A 12,764-nucleotide genomic window follows, 5' to 3' on the forward strand; every position below is an offset into this window, starting at 1 on the left:
ATACCGTGGCAAAACCTTAATCAATTAATCGCAGCATGAAAATCGGATACCGTCACAAGCCTAGTTGACTGTACTGTTAGGCAAGGTATGTTGAGAGGGGAAGATGTGCGCACAGTGGCGGCGTCCTCGCGTATTGCATCAACCTTATCTTTGAAGTGATTGGCAATCTCTTGGGCAGTGATTGAGTTAGTGAGTACAGGGGGGTGGAGGTCGAAGCAGAGAGTTAAAAGTTGCGAAGAGCCGACGGGGACTGGATGACAGGGTAGTAATAAGAGAGACAAAGTAGGCTTGTTTGGCAGCATGGAGGCATGAATTGTATGTTTGGAGGGAAGATTTATATAGGGTGAAGTCATGCAGGCATTTGGTTCTGCGCCACCGTCGTTCAAGAGCACGGCAATGTCTCTTGAGATTTCTACTCTTGTCGGTTTGCCAGGGTTGCAATGGTCAGGGCTTGATTCTGCGTGTAGTTAGAGGAGCAAGTGCATCAAGTGATGATGAGAGTGAGCTGTTGTACACAGAGGTGGCCAGGTCAGGACAGGACAGGGGAGAGATTATGTCATGTAGGTGGTCAGTAGCAGAATAGAGGAGAGAGGGGTTAAAGTGACGAAGGTTCCTACAGGTAATTGTTTGCTGCTTTGGGGGATGGGTGATTTGAGGCAAGGATACAGTGAAACTGATGAGGTTGTGATCAGAGAGGAAAGGGGGTGTTGGTGAGGTTGTCGGCAGAGCAGAGATGGGAGAATATAAGGTCAAGGGTATTACCATTGGAGTGGGTGGAAGTGTGTGTCCATTGGGTTAGGTCAAAAGAGGTGGTTAAGTTGAGAAGTTGAGTTGTAGCTGGGCTGTTAACATTGACAGGGATGTTGAAGTCACCAAGAATGATAGTGGGTATTTCCGAGGACAGAAAGTAGGGTAGCCAGGCAGCAAAGTCATCGAAAAAGCGTGATGCTGGTCCAGGGGGCCGATAAATTGCTGCAATCCTTAGAGAAATGGGAGAAAACAGACGAATACAGTGCATCTCAAAAGAAGAGAGTGACAGAGAGGGAGGGTTTGGAAGGACTTTGTAGGTGCTTTGCGGGGATAAAAGAAATCCAACTCCACCTCCTTTCTGTCCGTTGGGTCTGAGGGAGTGAGTCCATAACCCTTATAAACCAGTTACGGGGAGAGTAGTTTATTTTGCACGTACCTGTATAGTAAGATAGGACATACGCATCAGCGTCATTAAGTGAATAACGAGGAGGGTATCGTGGATTTCAGGAGAATGGATCATGTATTTAGTGGAAGATAGGAACCATTGGAATTATAACAACCAAGGGTTAACGAAAGCCTGGCTGGCGTCTGCATTCAGTGTATTATATAGGCCTCAGGTCAATGAGTAGAGTCAATTAGCAACACATGCAGCACACCCAGTGATTGCACCATCAAGATTAGATGGAATATGTGAGCTAAATGTAGTAGCCACCACAAAGGAATTATAATAATAAGTGATGATAAAGTACCACTGTATAGAGACCCACTGTACATTGTAGCATACAGCAAGAGTGAAAGCTAACACAAAACAGCCCACTTAAAGCAATGTAGAGTGATTGAAGGAGGCAAGTTGAGAAGGCAACAAAGTATATCACTAGCGGCTTACCGATAGACCAAGCAACAATAGATTACTGTGGCTTGAGTCCAAAACTGGTAACGTATGAAATGGGTACTGCAAGAAGAGTTGAGTAAATATGATAAGCAAACTAAACTATAAACTTCAATGAATGCAAAGGTCAGCAGACGACAGCGATATGGGTATTGAAGTGCAAATATTCCTCACTTACCCTCCATTCACTCCTAAGCAGATATCCACAGATCCCTCCCCGGATGGGGAACCGCCGCCATAAAGAGGGCATGTGAAGCTAGCCCTTATGTAGTGTGAATCCCGGGCGGTTCGTCAATGACGTCACCGCCCGGTCACTCCCATCGAGCGTGCACACCAGTCCGACCAGCAGGGCGCCAATGCCGTCCCACAGTCGGCGAGAGGCAGCCCAGATGGGGATGAGCGGACATGCAGGCAGGAAGTGCCCGCATAGTGCGCTCAAGGTGCCACAGGAAGCTCCAGCCGGAAGGGGTGGAGCCATTCTGCGGCCCTTCTGGCCGCACATATACCAACAACTGAAAGCCACTAACGTCAAACCGCACAGCACCCCCACAGGTAACGACAGGAACGGCATGAATGGCAATACTTGTAGGCAATAACAAATCATGATACAAAACGGTATAGCAGAAAAACAGATTTGTGTATACAATTACTTTATTCAAATATACTTCATTTATACATTGTTAAGATACATGCTTTGTACACGAGGCCACATATTATAAATATGGCCCCCAAATCAATAGGATTTCACTATGGGATAGTGTCAGTGACATACAAAAGGAGAATGTTATGGAAGAAGCCCAGAAAGATACTGTGACGAGACCCCTGCTCGCTCTGTCCGCTCTCCCGACACTCCTATTTCTAGTGAGTCAGCTTGCAGATCGCAACGTCTGATGGTTCGGTCAACCAAGGATCCGGGATCCGAACTACAGCTATGTGCCGTCCGGAATCCATTAGAACATATATCTTCCCCGGGGAAACAGTCCAACAGCCACAGTGGGACCCCGAACGGGCCAACTCGAGGATGTTGGAAAAGTAGTCTTAAGGTTCTAGGTCTGTCTGTCGGGATAACCCCTTCGCATTCCCATGTATATTCCTGGTGTAGGGGTGTGGGGTCTTTGTGTAATTGAGAAATCTACACGTATGTGTCTTCCATCAAGTCCCATTCCATTTGCACGTTCTTTTGCCTCCTTTGCATCTTCAACTTTTTCAAAGCAGACAAACGCGAAACCCCTGGAACGTCGAGACTACCGATCATACACAATGGATACATCAGCCAATGGACCATATTTTGAAAATACTTCTCTTAGATCTCGCTCCGTTGTTTAAAGACTTAGGCCAAACACGCCCAAACAGCAGTTAGGATCAGGATTTGCCGGACTTACTCTACTTCCGATATGCCGCCTGTGGCTGTGACGTCTGGTGGTCCCGGCCATGGCGGCCTCTGGGGCATAAGAGGAAGTTAAATGGCCCAAATCGTTCCCCAAAAGTACTTCTGCGGGTAACTCGCGTGGTAATCCCACTCGCACATATCGCTCCCCTGAGCCCCAATCCAAGAGGACTTGGGCGGTGGATAAACGTAGCACCTTGCCCCCTGCTACCCTGACTGCAACAGTCTGGCCGGTCCGGGCTGACTGGGGAATCATGTGAGGCTGGATGAGGGTAATCGTAGCCCCGGAATTGCGGAGTCCCTGGGCCGGCTGCCCATTAACCCATACTGCCTGGCGATGGTGCTGCCGATTATCTCCGGCAGCAGCTTTGACAGGATCCACTTCGAAAAGTTCGCCCCACTCTTCCTGAACATCTCGATGGTTGGGCTCATTCTGGAAGCAATGAGCCGCTGGTCTGGGTGGATGATTAGTCTCTCGATAACTCGTGGATTGGCTAGGGCAATACCGTTGCAGATGACCAGTTCGGTTACAGGTATAGCACTTAGGTCCGGTAGGAGGGTTCGGTCGGGCTGGGGGTCTAGAGGCGGACCACTGAGGTACTGAAGTCGGCTTAGAGGCTGGTAAATTGGACTGAGATAGTGGATAGCGCTCATTTTCGCCTGACCTTCGAGAGTCCAGATATTCATCGGCCAGAGTATCCGCTTGCTGTACCGTCTGTGGTTGTTTATCTTGCACCCAATCCCGTACTACCAGAGGGGTGTGGTTAAATTACTGTTCTAATAGTACTAGCTGGGTGATGTCCTCTATGGTATGAGCGTGGCTTCCCTGGAACCAGCTCTTAAGGTTCCGCTGCAGACAATGTGCCCACTCCACGTATGTTGTGTTGGTTTGTTTCCGGGATTCTCGAAACTTAATCCGGCTGGCTTCGGGTGTAATGGCAAAATCTGGCTAGCAAAGCTTCTTTTACCAGGTAGTAGTCTTTAGCGTCTTCGTCCTCCAGGGCCCGATATGCATCCACCGCTCTGCCAGTTAAATTACTCGCCAGTAAGACGACCCAATCTTGGGACAGTATTTCATGTATCTGGCATAGTCTCTCAAAGTCCTGCAGGAATGCGTCAATTTCCTCCTCTCCTTCCTTAAATAGTTTGAACGCCCAAAAGGGCAACTTACGGAAATTCGCTGCATCTTTAGGCGTTTTCTCCGATTGCCGTATTTCTGCCATTCTCTGCTCATGTTGCCGCTCTCGTTCCCTCTCTTGCCGTTCATCCTGCAGCTGGATGTCTCTAATGGCATTCTGTATGGCGGTCTCTGATGGGTTAGCACCATATAATGCCAACCGCTCCCAAACTCTTTGCTGAAACAAGTCTTCAACTGACCGGGGTCCTGCATCACCATCCCTCTTATCCATCTCAGAAAGCTCACTGATCAGGGTGGCCTTGTTCTTTGTCCCACCGGTCCCTCCGCGGCTCTCAAGTAAGTCTTTCAGCGTGGCTCTCCTGCATGCTGCATAGCTGGTCATTTACTGTGGTGGTTTGGAGTGTCCCGGTAACTGGAGAGCAAATCCCAAATCCCCTCCCAAGATACTGTGACGAGACCCTTGCTCGCTCTGTCCGCTCTCCCGACTCCTCTATTTCTAGTGAGTCAGCTTGCAGATCGCAACGTCTGATGGTTCGGTCAACCAAGGATCCAGGATCCGAACTACAGCTATGTGCCGTCCGGAATCCATTAGAACAAACACCAAGCAAGCTGAATGTAAGTTCAAACAGAAAGACCATTTATTGGAAGAACACAGCACACTTTTATACAGAATTTGGAACATCCTGCCCCCAACAACCGCCCTCCCATTGGTCAATTGCACAGTACCTGCAGTTCCCATTCAGGTCCTCTTTTAGCCATGCAAATGAGGAATTGAAAATGAGTCAGCAGTGATTGGTCAGATAGCTTGACCAGAAGGACTGCCATGCAAATGAGGACTTGAAAATGAGTCAACAGGGATTGGTCAGATAGCTTGACCAATGCAAGGAGACAGAAGCCCCAGGGGGCAATCAATGTACACAATAGTCAGACACAGAACAATGGTTCCCTAACGAGCCCTCAATACACATTACTCTGAGTGTCAATACATCCCTTAGCAGACAACAGGTGAGGTCATTAGCACACCTGACAATAGGTGAATGGAAAGCCACCTCAGACAAAAAGCAACATTGTTAGCCAGCCCGTCTCCCCATTGAACTTCCTGGAATGACCATATTAGGAGTGGACTTCCTGCTCAGAGACCTCATGGCAAAGGGAACAATTGACCTTGCTGACAAATATGAAGCAATTCAACCCATCACCCATTTGTCCTTAAATTCCAGTGATGGTGAACACCATCACAGATACATATAGCACACAAAAGATTAACTGGCAAGGAATACATCAAACAGGCCCCTCCCAAGGTACAATAATACTTTAAGTATATCATTATCTTAGTGTAGAGACTCCCAAAAATACCAAAAGCCCTATCCAGGTCCTAAGATAACTTAAAATATGTGTTTAAACATTAAGAGGGAGGGAGTGGAGGATGATCAACACCAGTATGTATGGAGTAAGCACCTAAAGACATGCAATAGGTAAAGTCAAAGAATAGAAATGCGGATATCATCTCATGACATCCTTATCCTATAAAAATGATCTATATGTTTGCGTTTCATTTATGCCCGGTCGCTGGGTGGCATTGAGGCGCTCTATCCAGAGGGATTCCCTCTGGAGAATACGCCGATCCCAATTGCCACCATGGGGGTCTTGGGGAATCGTCTCCAATACAAAGAAACTAGCTTTTTTAGGATTAAATTTATGATACAGATCAAGGTGTCTGCTGACTGGTGTGATCATCTTCCCTCCCGCCGACACATACACGTGGTCGTTGATACGTTGACGGAACTCACGTATCGTTTTGCCCACGTAAAAAGTGCCGCAGGCACAGTACATCCGGTAAATTACACCTCGAGTACTACAATCTGCTCTGAACCTCGGTATAAAAGATTCCCCATAGGGGAGTGTATAGTGGGTTCCTTCTTCCACCCAGGGGCACAAAGCGCAGCTGTGGCATCTATATGTCCCTCCTGGATGTGATCTACTATTTTTGGTTAGTTGGTAGTGGCTTGAGGTTAATTGGTCTTTCAGAGATGTTGTGCGTTTGAAGACTATTTGGGGATGTTCACTCACATATTTTTTAATAATAGAATCCTCACGTAGTAGATGCCAGTGTCGTTCCAGAATGGTTCTCAGTGTATTTTCATGGCTTGAATATTTGGTAATGAATTTTACTGTAGATTGTGAGGGCTCAGATTTAGTTTTAAATAATCGGATTTTTGTAAGATCTTACCGTAAAATCCTTTTCTCTTAGCTCATTGACAGACGTAGTCCTCTTTGATTCACATCAATTGGGTTATGTTGTCTCCGCAGGAGTAGGACTAGGCAGAAAGAAAAAACGTTCTGGCTCCACCCTAGGGGCAGTCCCAGAGGGTATATCCTCCCTCTCTCTGCTACAGGAAATCAGTTCTGTTGTAAAGCAGTAACAGAGAATTTAACCCAACCCAACTCAATGATAGAGGGGCGGGTACTACGTCTGTCAATGAGCTAAGAGAAAAGGATTTTACGGTAAGATATTACAAAAATCAGATTTTCTCTGTCGCTCATTGACAGACGTAGTCCTCTTTGATTCACATCAATTGGGACATCCAGAAGCAGTGCCACAAATGAGGGGTGGGATTGACAGAAATCAAAATCCAATCTAGAAGGCCCAACCGGTGCCAACTAGAAGTTTTAAAGGCTCATTATAAACAAAGAATGAGACTCAAATAAAAATTTCCAACGGAAAAAAACCCTCGAGGTAGACCACTGGTCTCCTCAAATTGCGGCCTGCAAAACCTTGCGGCCAAACGAGGCATCCGACGATGCCATTACATCAACTTTATAATGTTTTGTAAAGGTATGCACCTACGACCAGGTAGCCGCCTTGCACACCTGGACCACTGACGCCTGATGGCGAAAGGCCCATGACGCACTAAGTGCCCGAGTGGAGTGCGCCTTGACAGGGAACGGGGGCTCCCGACCCTTAATAGAATAAGCCTGTACCACCGTCTGCCTGATCCATTTGGAAATAGTAGCGACAGATGCAGGCAACCCCTTTTTGGGTCCATCCGGGACCACAAAAAATGAATCCGTCTTGCGAAACGAGTCTGTCGTTTTCAAGTATACCCTGATCGCCCGGACCACATCCAAGGAGTGTAAAGCAAACTCCCGAGAATGACTGGGCTTAGGACACAGGGAAGGTAATACAATTTCTTCATTCAGATGAAATTCTGAAACCACTTTTGGTAGGAAGGATGGATTCGGACGAAGAACCACCTTATCTCTATGAACTACCAGATATGGGGAACGACAAGATAATGCAGCCAGTTCTGACACCCTGCGTGCAGAAGTGATAGCCACCAAGAAGGCCACCTTCTGGGACAACGTAGGTAGAGGAATCTCCCTAATATCTTCAAAGGGAGGTTTCTGAAGAACCGACAATACTAAATTAAGATCCCAGGGTGGTAACGGCGCGCGCACTGGCGGAGCCAGATGTCGCACCCCCTGGATGAAATTCCGCACCAAGGAATGAGTAGCCAAAGGCTTCTGAAAGAAGATAGCTAATGCTGAGACCTGACCCTTGATAGTGCTCAAGGCCAGTTTCTGCTCAACCCCTTGTTGCAGAAAAGCTAATATTCGACTAACCGAATAAGATCGTGGGTGGAACCCCAGGGGTTCACACCATGCAATGTAGGACTTCCATGTGCGATGATAAATCTTTCTGGAAGTCGCTTTCCTTGCTTTAACTAGAGTAGGAATAACTGAAGCTGACAAACCCTTGTCCTTCAGCACCTGGGTCTCAATAGCCAGGCCGTTAAAGCCAGCGATCGTAAAGCAGGATGGAAGATCGGTCCCTGAGACAGTAGGTCCTCCCTGAGAGGAAGTCTCCACGGGACGTCCACCACCAGTCTGACCAAGTCGGCGTACCAAGCTCGGTGAGGCCAGTCCGGAGCTACCAGGATTACTGGAATTCCTTCCTCCTCTATCCTGCGAAGAAGTCTTGGCAGTAACCCGAGAGGAGGGAAGGCATACATTAGCTGGTATTGCCCCCACGGGGCGACCAGCGCGTCTGCGGTCTCTGCTAGAGGATCGCGGGAGCGAGCCACAAATCTCTGTAATTTTCTGTTGAATCGTGATGCCAACAGATCCACATCCGGGGTGCCCCAATGTAGGCAAAACTGGTGGAAAACTTCTGGATGGAGGGACCATTCCCCCTGATCCAGAGTCTGACGGCTGAGATAATCTGCCTGCCAATTCTCCACCCCCGGAATGAACACCGCAGAGATAGCTGGAACAAACCGTTCCGCCCAGCGAAGAATGCAAGCCACTTCCTTGGCCGCCCGGACACTCTTGGTGCCCCCCTGGTGATTGACATAAGCCACAGCCGTGGCGTTGTCCGACTGGATCCGAACCGGGCTGCCCTGGAGCTGCTCGGTCCAGTGAATCAGACAAAGTCTGATCGCTCGCAGTTCCAATACATTTATCGGTAACCTGGATTCTTCCGGGGACCAAAGTCCCTGAACGGATAACTGACCAAGAATTCCTCCCCATCCGGATAGGCTGGCATCCGTGGTCACTATCGTCCAATATATTGGCAGAAATGACTTTCCCTGGCTGAGCATCGGAGACCGAAGCCACCAGACCAGAGACTCTCTGGTCTGTTTGCTCAATCGGATCCGATAGTCCAGGGATTCCGGATTCCGATTCCATCTGAGAAGAATCTCTTGCTGAAGAATTCGGGTATGGGACTGGGCAAATGGGACTGCTTCGAAGGAAGCCACCATAAACCCCAGAACCCTCATGCAAGTCCGAAGGGAAGACCAGCTGTTGGATAGTAACAACTGGACTGCTGATTGAATCTTCCGGAGTTTCCCTACCGGAAGGAAAACTCTTGTCCTGAATGTGTCTAGAATTAGACCCAGATATTCGAGCCTCTGGGTGGGAACCAGAAATGACTTCTGCTGGTTCACCAGCCACCCGAATTCCTGTAAAGAAATTATAGTAATTTCTATGTTTTGTAGCAGGGTCTGTGGAGACTCTGCATGAAGCAGGAGATTGTCTAGGTAACCTAGAATCAATATGCCTCTTTGGCGCAGTAGTGCCAACATTGGGGCCAACACCTTCGTGAAGACCCGAGGAGCCGTGGCAAGACCGAAAGGTAACGCCACAAACTGATAGTGGTTCTCTTCTACGGAAAAACGTAGAAACCGCTGATGTCCTGCGTAAATGGGAATGTGAAGATAGGCATCCTTGATGTCTATGGACGCTAGGACATCCCCTGAATGCAGGAAGGCTGCTACTGTGCGAATGGATTCCATTTTGAATTTTCTTATGTTGACAAAGGAATTGAGTGCCCTTAAGTCCAGAATTGGACGCACTTTGCCCTCTTTCCTGGGTATTGTAAATAGGTTTGAATAAAACCCTTGAAAACGTTCTGTCCAAGGAACGTGGACTACCACTCCTTGTTGTAGTAAATCCGTGACTGCTCTCCGCAGATCAGGGTTTAGTAGACTTATCTTCAGGTCTGGAAGGGGCGGGCTTTTGCTTGCCCGACCAACGTCCCCTGAAGCCTCCTGAAGGAGCTTTGGAGGACTTAATTTTTTCACCCGCGGGAAAAAAATTTTGTGAGCAGAAAAAGAAGGCCCTCGTCTTTGACGAGGTCCTTTACCCTTAGCATTTTGCGGTAAAAAGGTGCTCTTTCCTCCCATGAGATCCTTAATGATCTCATCTAAGTTGGCTCCAAATAAACGCTCTCCTGAAAAGGGGATATTAGCCAATGCTTTTTTGGAACCTTGGTCGGCTAACCAATCTTTTAGCCACAGTGTACGTCTGAGAACCACTGCTGAAACTGATGCTCGCGCCAATAATGGAGTGGCGTCTAACGCCGCATCACACACAAACTGTAACCCCTGTATCATCTGTTCCAACAAATCTGATACCGCCTGAGGGACCTCTTCTAAGTCCCAGGGTAACCATTTGGTCCATTCAGTTACAGTCTGTGAAACCAGCCCAATAGCAATTATTGGTCTGAAAGCTGATCCAATCAAGGAAAACATGGTGCGAGACATAGCTTCTATCTTGCGATCCACCGGATCCTTAAAAGACGGAGCGTCTTCTAATGGAATAACCGTGGCTTTATTCGATCTAGCAATTGGTGAATCCACCACAGGTGGTTCTGTCCATTTCTTAATGAGGGTTTCCTCAAACGGATAACGCCTGTTAATGCGTTTAGAAATAGCAGAAGTGCGTTTTGGCAGATTCCATTCTTCTTTGATCGGATTGCCAAAACATTTGGGCAATGGAAAAACCTTCGCCACTTTGATGCGTTTTTTAGTCCCAAAGGGGATCGCAGTCTCAGCTACTTCCGACAGAAAACCCTGTAATCTTAAGGTTTCTTGAACAGATACAATTAGCGCGTTTACCAACGCTTCCTCTCGGGCTATGGCTGATGCCGAAACATCCTCCTCACTGTCTGAAGAGACAGTACCCGAGACACCAATCCCAGATGAGGTACCTGCAACTGCAGAAATAGGCTCAGATTCTGAATCCGAAGTTTCAGATAACATGGGGTTAGGCGGGGGTCGCTTCCTTGCGCCCTGTCCCTGACAAGCCACTTCCACCCGGGACACAAAGGTCTCCATAATAGCTGACAATGATTCAATCGTAAGCGGGGTGCTGGAGGATCCTGCAGACACCTCGAGGGGATCCGGTGGAGATACATGAGTGGCAGGGTCCATGTTAACCCAGGACACTTTGCCAGAAAAAACTTTTTTTTTTTTTTTTTTATATGTATCCCCCTAGCGCAATAGCGCCCCTCAGTGTACCTGCTTCTTGACCCCCACAGAGAGAGAGAGGGACCCCCAAGGCTCACCACCCGATGCAGAGAAGTTTCCTAACAACTGCAGTCAGCGTTTGTCTCTTACAGACTGGGAAGAACTGTGTTCGTTTTCCCGGGTAGAAGGAAGTGGCTCCGCCCCCTGTGTACGCCTTCCGGCGTTCCCAGCTCTCCTCGAGGTTAGCTGGGCTCTTCAAACATGGCCGCCCCCATACGGGAGACAATAGACTCCAAAAAAATGGCGGCCGGCATGACCTGCGGACATTCGTGTACCTGGTCTACAGCAAAATGGCGGCGGATTGCCGAAGTATCGTCTTCCCAGCACATCCACCTGCATACCACGCTAATGGCGGTTTATCGCTCTGCAGGAGGTCCACTACAGTCAAGGTAGGATTATACCTCCTATGTCTGCTGTAATACTGCAGTCTGCTGGGTAGAGTGTTAGCTCCCAAACCAAGTCCGCTTGCCCACCAAACACATGCTGTATTTACAAGGGGGACTTTTAGTGTCAGAAAGATACTGACCATGTATGGAGGGGCCCATATTCCAAAATGCCTCATAACGAGGAAAAGGAAACATTTACTCACCATACCGAACCGACAGGCACCCTCTCTTCACAATACCCTCTCCACCGGGGTGGGGGGTTGTTGACCACTCCGGACGCCTCGACTCTCTGGTTCCTGGCGTCCAAGCGAGACTTTTAACTCGCAAGGTCAGTCCCTCCAATGGGACTCTGTCGCGGCCGACCCAGCGCGGAGCTCTGGTCTGCACGCGCTCGTAGGCAGAACCGGGGTGACCACTGGATCTCAACATCCAGCCCGTCGCCCGGCCCCGCATACTTACTTGAATGTGTCGCGGCCGACCAAGCGCGATGCAATGGTCTGCGCGCGCTCGTAGGCCGGCTGGGGTGACCACAAGTGTCGCCCAGATCTGGCGTAATTTGCTTGAAGGTCTCACAGGAAAAAACACTGGAGAAACTACCTAAAAAAATATTTTTTCTAAAAAAAAAAAAAAATCTTGCCAGGACCAGAGATCCCAGCAAGGAACTTAGGTCCTTACTCCTGACTAGACAGAAAAAAACTGATTTCCTGTAGCAGAGAAAGGGAGGATATACCCTCTGGGACTGCCCCTAGGGTGGAGCCAGAACGTTTTTTCTTTCTGCCTAGTCCTACTCCTGCGGAGACAACATAACCCAATTGATGTGAATCAAAGAGGACTACGTCTGTCAATGAGCGACAGAGAAAGAAGATTGTTTCTATTTTGCGCCGAAGCACGATTAAAAGCCTTGCGTAAAGTGCGTTTGGTATAGCCTCTAGACTTTAGACAATCGTGGAGTAGATCCGCTTGTATTTTAAAATCCCTGTACGAGGTGCAGTTACGCCGTAGACGGATATACTGGGCGTATGGGATACTGCGTATGAGTGCAGGAGGATGGGCACTAGAAGCGTGCAGGATCACGTTACCCGCAGTTTCTTTACGGTAGAGGTTCGTAGTGAGATGTCCATGGTCTTGTTTAGTTATGGTAAGGTCTAGAAAATTGACTGTTAACCGATCAATCGTGCATGTTAGTTTTAGATTGAATGTATTGATGTTAAGTTTTGTAATAAATTCATCCAGCAATTGTTCAGGACCTGTCCACACCACAAAAACATCAACAATAAAAACGTAGCCAAACTGCTACGTGAGTGAAGAATTGCGCTAACGTATCATCGGACGTAATGTAACGTTCCCACCCCCCCAGGTACAGGTTGGCGTAGGCCGGGGCACAACAAGTGCCCATGGCCAC

The 12,764-nt window shown here is 48.3% G+C and overlaps 1 protein-coding gene across 1 annotated transcript in view; it reads right to left on the bottom strand.

Annotated features, from left to right (window-relative positions):
• The window catches only part of CENPC (centromere protein C), a gene marked incomplete at its 5' end in the record, with an annotated part of 583,906 nt that overhangs the window by 502,643 nt on the left and 68,499 nt on the right, over nucleotides 1-12,764 (bottom strand). The window lies entirely within an intron of this gene.

Source organism: Pelophylax lessonae (genome assembly GCF_965119305.1).
Source record: "Pelophylax lessonae genome assembly, chromosome: 1".
Classification (NCBI taxonomy): domain Eukaryota; kingdom Metazoa; phylum Chordata; class Amphibia; order Anura; family Ranidae; genus Pelophylax; species Pelophylax lessonae.